This window comes from Falco biarmicus, chromosome 2 (assembly GCF_023638135.1).
Source record: "Falco biarmicus isolate bFalBia1 chromosome 2, bFalBia1.pri, whole genome shotgun sequence".
Taxonomy (NCBI): Eukaryota; Metazoa; Chordata; class Aves; order Falconiformes; family Falconidae; genus Falco; species Falco biarmicus.
In genome coordinates, this window is record NC_079289.1 from 3,273,778 (window position 1) to 3,281,718 (window position 7,941).

Here is a 7,941-nt window from a genome sequence, read left to right on the forward strand (position 1 = left end):
CCCGCCCCGCGCCGCACCGGAGGGGGCGGGGCCTCGCGGGGGGGCGGGGGGAGGCGGGGGGCACGCACGTGTGAGCGCACACCTGCCACGCCCACGTACACGGGCGCGCACAGGCGTGCAAGACCCGCCCACGCACGCATTCGCACGCATGCACGGACGCACACATGCATGCACACGCGTGCAGGACACGCCCATTAATACATTCACATGCATGCACAAACGCATGCATGCACAAACCTGCACACACGCATGCAGGGTGTCTGTGAATACATCCACATACATGCACAGTTACATGCCTGCATGCACTCGCGTGCAAGACGCGCCGAAGCACACATTCACGCTCATGCACTGGCACACACATAAGTACACAGACATGTAAGACACACCCATGCAGGCATGCACATGCACGCACAATCACACACAAGCATGCACACGCATGCTGGACACACCCATGCATGCATTCACAGGCATGCACAGTCACACACATGCCCACATGGAGGTATGCACACACATGTACAATTGCATACATGCACCAGTGTGCACACAGATATGTGTGTACATGAAACATGCACATACACAAACACGCACAGGCGCTTGCATATAGATATATACACATGCATACAAATGCATGCCAGCAGATGTGGATACTCGTGTCTTCACACATGTACATGCACACACATTCACACAAATGCACACTCAGTGTGCACACACATCTGCATGTGGCTACGCACACATACCTGTGCAAAGACATGCACATGATCACACACATGCCTGCAATTATATATGCAATACACATGCAAAGACATATTTGAGCAGACATACATGCATGGACATATGTGCACATGCACTTTTGCATACATATATGCACACACATCTGCACACATGTACATACACAGGAATGCAAACACACATGCAACACACATCTGCATGCACACACACACATATATATGCAAACACATGTGCACTCACACAGGTACATACACCAGACATGCATGCACACACATTTGCAGACTCATGCACATATACAAACACAGTCATGCACTCATGTAAGTATATGTGCATATGCACACTCACACTTGCACACCCACCTGCACACAGATGTGCACACATATATATACACACATACAAATGCACACACATATGTGCACACACAAACACATGATTGTACACTCACACCTGTACACCCATGCACAAATGTGTGTACATGGATAATCATAAAAATGCACCCACATGCACACATGTGCACACAGATCCCCACATGCATGCACACATGCACACAGCTGCAGGCATGGACACATACAGATATGAACACATGGACACACATGCACACACATACAACTAAACATGGCTGTGCACACACACACATGCACACACAGAGCTGTGTTCACACTAGCATGTACACATGCACACACTGCATATGCACACACGCATATACAAACATATGTACACACCTGCATGAACACACCTGTGCATGCACCTGCAAGCATACACATGCATGCTGCACACTTGCATGTGAACACACAAACATACGCACACATGCACAGACATGTATGCTCCCACGTGCATGCACACATGTGCACATGTGCACACATCCACACACAAGACATGCAAATGCATGGACATGTACACACAAGGACAATCACATACACAGATCTGTATGCACAAATGTGGGCACACACGTTCACACAAACATATGCACACAAGCACACACACATGCATGCAGAGCTGCATACCTGCACACATGTGCATGGACATTCACCAGCACACACTTATTCTTGCACACATATATGCACACGTGCACACACACATGCACAGTAATATGTTCACACATGCACACAGTCACAGCCACACATGCACACATTTACCCATGCCCTGGGCTGCGTCCCCAGCAGCGTGGCCGGCAGGGCGGGGGAGGGGGCTCTGCCCCTCTGCTCCCCTCTGCTGAGACCCCCCCACAGCGCTGCGTCCAGCTCGGGGGTCCTCAGCATCAGAAGGACACGGACCTGTTGGAGCGGGCCCAGAGGAGGCCACGGAGCTGGTCAGAGGGCTGGAGCCCCTCTGCTGTGGGGACAGGCTGGGAGAGCTGGGGCTGTGCAGCCTGGGGAGGAGAAGGCTGCGGGGAGACCTTAGAGCAGCTGCCAGTGCCTGGAGGGGCCGACAGGAAAGCTGGGGAGGGGCTTTGGGCAAGGGCAGGGAGTGGTGGGACAGGGGGGAATGGCTTGAAGCTGAGAGAGGGGAGATTTAGGTTGGACATGAGGAAGAAACCCTTCCCCGTGAGGGCGGCGAGGCGCTGGCCCAGGCTGCCCAGAGCAGCTGTGGGTGCCCCATCCCTGGCAGGGCTCAAGGCCAGGCTGGACGGGGCTGGGAGCAGCCTGGGCTGGGGGGAGGGGGCCCTGCCCCTGGCGGGGGGTGGGACTGGCTGGTCTTGAAGGTCCCTTCCAGCCCAAACCCTTCTGTGATTCCATGATGATTTTATTGTCCCTGCTATTACATCCAGTAGAATTGAAAGGGGTGATTATAATTAAAGACTTAGGGAGCTCATCAGTATGTCCCAGGTTGTGCCAAACCGTAGTTTTCTGAGGCCTCAGTGCACTGGGCATTGCTTTTCAACACATGGTGTGTGTTCCTCTGCACCCACGTTAGATGTGCTGATCTCTGTTAAGGCTGATTTTTACACTTAAAAGTGGCAATGTAAGGGCACATGGCTTCTGCTGCACCACACTTTCCTTTTGCAGATGAAACCTTCAGCTCATCCAGGTCCTGCAGCAATGGTGGGAGAGTCATACCAAAGTTGTGCTGTGAGACCCCAGCCCTGTGTTTCCATGCTCTCTGCTTTTCAGACAGGATGATGACAAGCAGGTTTTTGCATCTGATGGACTCTGATATTAAAAAAAAAACCAACCAACACAACTCTGGGAACAGCAGCAAGGCAAACTGGAAAAGCATCATCCTGCAATGGTGACCCAAGGTCCGTAAGGAAGATGTGCAATCAAAGGATTGAAATGGGATCAAGCCTGCCGGCTAGTGAACCTCAAGGATCTGCTTATTTTAAAATATTCTCTTTAATTTCATTTATCTCAAAGCTGCCGCGGTGACTTTTGAGGGTGTAAAGCCCATCTTGGTCTCTGATCTGATGCCCACAGAGGCCCCACACATGCTTGGGTGTTCACTGCAGAGGACATTTTGAATTGCATCTGCATTGCTGTTTCGGAATTTGCTGCACAAAGAGCTGTTAGTGTAATCAATTGCCCTTAATATAACGGGGAAGTAATAAATTAGTGTTTTCCTGGTGGGTGCAAGCCCATGCGAATGCATTGCTGCAGCTCCCACTTTGGAGCTAAGGGACCAGCTCTGCACCCAGCAGTGCCTTCCACCAGGGTTTGCACAGCACCTTGCACCCCTTTGGGGACTGGGGATTTCCAGGTGCACAAAGTGGTTTTGAACATTTCTCTGAGCTTCCCTCATCTGCGACAAGCCTGGGCTCATCTCACACGGAAACGCTTGGTCATGCACTGCCCTTTTTTTTTTTTTTTTTTTAATAGGAAACGAGACAGGCAAAACTGCTCTATGAGGTTTTGCGGTGTCAGGAGACTCTTCCCTGCTCTGCAGATACCAGGCAGACCTGGATGGATTTAGAAGCTGCAGAATTAAAAAAATTGCTTAGCATCTCCTGCAGTGAAATATATAGCTGTATATAAATCTTGAAGCATGGCCGCTCATTCACTTTCAGGAAACCACTATGGAAAAGTAAAGTCAAGTAAAATCCATTAGCTCTAATCAGCAGAATTGATTTGCTGGCTGTAAACCTCTCTCAGAGAGGATGTGAGTTAAATAAATAAAAATGTCTCTGTGTTTAAATTACAGCCACCACGGCAGAAAGCAGGAATAGCTTTCTCCTTCTCCAGCCTCTTCTGGGAAAAGGCCATGGCTGAGCATGACGCCACATGGTGGGATGTTTGGGATGGCCAAGGACATTGGTGTCACTCAGCAATCAGACTGTACCAGTCTGGGGCACAATCACCCCCAAAAGTTTGCATGATGCATGGGCACCATGGTGGGGTGCAAACCAGAGCAAGCCTGACATTTTGCAGGACCCAAAATCAGCATTGGCTTTGGTTAGACCCCAAGGCAGTGGTTCCCTGTCCCACCTATGCTGGGATCTGCTGGCATGGAGGCAGGAAATAGCTCCAAGCATCCCCTGTGCAATGATAACCAGGATGGGTTTGGAGCTGATTAATAGGGGACCTGGCGAATCTTCTCCTGGCATCCTCAGATGAAGCTGGGATGCCTTTCAGTCAAACTTAAGCTACTGGAGACCATCCTGGGACAGGATAACCTTTCCTGTGTTTTATGATGGCACAAAGAGCATGCTCACTGGCCAGACAACGTGAGCGGATACTGCCATCATACGAGCTTGCCCAGAGGTATGTTTTCCTCTGCTGGATCTGACGATGAAAAGGGATCGGCTTGTTTTCTTGGACCACCAGCTGACATCTCATCACATGCTGTCTGCATGTGTTCTCCCACCCAGCCCTGTACACATGTATCCACCAATTATTGTAGGAAAAAATGTTATGGCGTTGTAGGAAGAGTGTGGCAAAGCTCCAAGCAAGACCTTACAGGGGGGAAAAGTGGCTTTATTTAGGAAAAAACCCCATATACAATCATAGCCATATCAAAGGGAGGCACCTGGCTCCAGGCTAATCACTGACCTCCCCAAAAGTGTCAGAGGAAGGGGACAGCAGCTCATCCCATTGCTCTCAGGAGGTCACCAACAAGAGCTGTAATGGACTGAAAACGAAGGAAAAAATCATAACAAGGTGGGGCTGATGTAAGGCCCAAATCTCCTCAGGAGCCTTTCTCCTCCATTATAGAGGGACCCTGGACATCAGCTCCGTGGGCTAAAGGTAGGTGAGACTCCAGCTCTGAAGCTAGACCTGGACCACACTTGGAGACCCCCCGTTGGTGTTCAACTCCACACTTGCCCAGATAGATGTAGGGAAGCTCTATTTACCTATATTTATCTTCAATGGCACTGCTGCCTCTGTGTCCCTGCCATGGCAGGTTTGTCCCAGGCACTCACGCAGCTTTGCAGGATCTATCTCTGAACCAGTGATGCTTGTCTGAATTGCTCCTGTCTGCAACACATATGACCAGGGACAAGAGGATGTGACAACACTGCAAGTGGCAACTTACAGGGGATTGTTAGCAGCTTCTCGCATCTTAAATCATTTTATAATCACAGACAATTGCTGGGAATGCAGACCTGCCTGGGGTGCTCTTGTTTTCCTTGTCAACTTCATGATTCATATGTGTTGGGAGGGTGCTTCAAGGCCAAATGGGATGGGAGCCAAAGAAAATCCATATCAGAGTGCTGCATAAAGAGAATAATTGAAGTGCATGAAAAGAAGAATTCAACAGATAATTGAAGTGCTCTAAAGGACATGAAATTCTATAATGAAAATCACTGGCGTAACACAGCCAGATTTCAGAAGAAGTGATTTTGCAATGGATAGAAGGGGGAGTAAAATCTGTAAGACTGTATTTTGAAATCATTTGCATGTAAAAAAAATAGCAGCAGGCAGAAGTGGACTTCTGTCACAGCCATTGTCTTGCCCACAGCTGGGGACAGACAAAGATCAAGCTTAGTGCAATGCTATCACAGAGATTTGGTGTAGTGGGAAGACCCCCCAGCAAAGAGGACCTTGCAGGGGTTGCACTAACTGTTGGTGGGGTGATGGGTCAGGAAGGAACGGGACTTAGAGAAACCACTGGACAACTACCAAAAAGATACCTTCAGTTTCCTTCTGATGATTTTGCCCACTGGAGGGGAAATTAGTTTGGTAGGAAGCTCTGGGTATACATATGGCTGAGAGGCTTTAGGGAAAAAAAGGGGGTTATGTATGATTAGAAGAGAGGAGCAGTGATCTGGAGAGATCATGGTCTACATGTGGTGTGGCTTCAACAAGGGACCTGCTTCTCCTGGCAGGGCAAAGCGGGAGAGCTATGCAGTGTCCTGGCTTCCCATACATGTTACTGCATTGCCCCTTCCATGCATCCCTTCAGGTCCTCCGTGTTAGGCTTTCTCAGCCCTGATGCTGGAGCATGGCCAGATCTCTGTGTGCACGCTTCTCCACTCGTGAAGCCTTGTGGGCATGCCCCACCATGCTGATTTGCAAAGCCTACAGCTCGGTGACTCAGGTCTTTATGGGTTCCTACTCATACTCAAGAGCTGGACATTGATCAATCAAGTGGCAAGGGCTGCTGATAAAGTGATTACAGAGGGTGACTTATTGAGGGATTAAAGGAATTTACTGTTCCCAGACTAAGGGGAAGCCACAGGAGATTGGATAAATGGCTATAAATACCTGAGAAGGGAAAAGCCAAGGAGAATGGAGTTGGAGCTGCATCGTGAGCCATGTGTATGAGTACATAAGTACGGTCAGAAATAAGGAGAAATGGTGAGAAACCTGCAAAAAATGGAGAAAAATGAGGTTTAAAAGCCATAGAGGTGACAGTTAAGTGAATAAGGGTAAATTAAACATCAGCAAAATTTATCAGGAGGTGCTAATGTGGGACTTAAGAGATTGCTAGTGATCACTGCTGGGTGGTCCCAGAGGTTCCTGCCATGCCTGCAGTCAAAGCTCAGTGATGATCTGTCCCTGATGCCCCCAAGGAGAGCATCCACCATAGCCTATCCATAACTGAAACCCAAGTCAGGAAAGAGAACAAAAAGAAGGAAAATGTAAAAGTGACCAGAGAAGCATGCAGCTCCATGAGAAATTAGATGGGCCTTTTGGTGGGTAGGTCCTGACATGGAGAGGTTCATCTAAGGGCCAGTGAGCTTAGCCTGAAATCTCTGGGAGCAGAAAGCTTCCCACATGTCTGGGTGTCCCCAGGGCTCAGGTGTGACCCTTTGCACTAGCAAAAACCAAAAGAGCTCCCTGGCATGGCTGGGCTTCAAAAAGGAAAAGATTGCAAAATGGAAAATGCCTTGAAACATCATCTGGACCAAGGATGTCTGTGCAAGATTTTTCCCCATGGCCCAGGAAGGCCAGGAGCTGTGGACCTGCAGAACTCTCCACAGCGTTTTGGAAATTGCTGGTGATTCCTCACCAGGGAACATGTCTCCAGGCAACAGAGCTGAAAGAGTTAAAAGCCTCCTTTGCTTTCTCAAAGCAGACAGGATTCTGATGTTTGCAGCAGAAGACAAAGGATGGGGAGAGTTTCAGGCGAAATCTAAGCCAGTTTCAGCTCAATTAAAGCAACCCGGTGTCTTTAGGAAAAGAGCCCTTGGGGTTTCACCAGAGCCCTGTTGTTTCTAGTGACTTCAGAAAATGGAGTGTAACAGATGTAAATTCCTTGTAGCCTGGCGTCTTAGTCGGGCCTGACAAAGAGGAGGGATTATTTTTCAGCTAACACCTCTGATTTGCTTTTGCCAAGGGTTGTCTTTAGTTTTGTTCTGTAATTCTTGGCTGCGGTAAGCTTGGGGATTTGAAATGCCCCTTAGACAAGCGAGTGACGCCTTTGTATGCATGCTGGGCACTTTAGCGGTGGGTCAGCTTATTGTTTGATTCAGTCTGTTAGCGGTATTATTCTGTATCCTGGTTACAATGAGACCCTCGGTTTTCTCAGGCCTCTCACATGATGATTTCTTTGTTTACCTGAGCAGCTTGTCAGTTCCCCGAGGGTTTTTTAGTATTTCCTGTCTTGTACACCCACATAAACATGCAAGGATGCACATGGATACTTGTCTGCCCCATCCATCCACCCATCCACCCATCCACCCATCCATCCATCCACCCATCCATCCATCCACCCATCCATCCATCTGTCCGTCCATGTCCTGGCAGAGGCGTGAGGTTGCTTGTGTACCCTTGTGCTCAGCAGCGAAACATCCTTGCATTGCTTGCCCACCTCCTTGGCTGAGACAGAAACCCA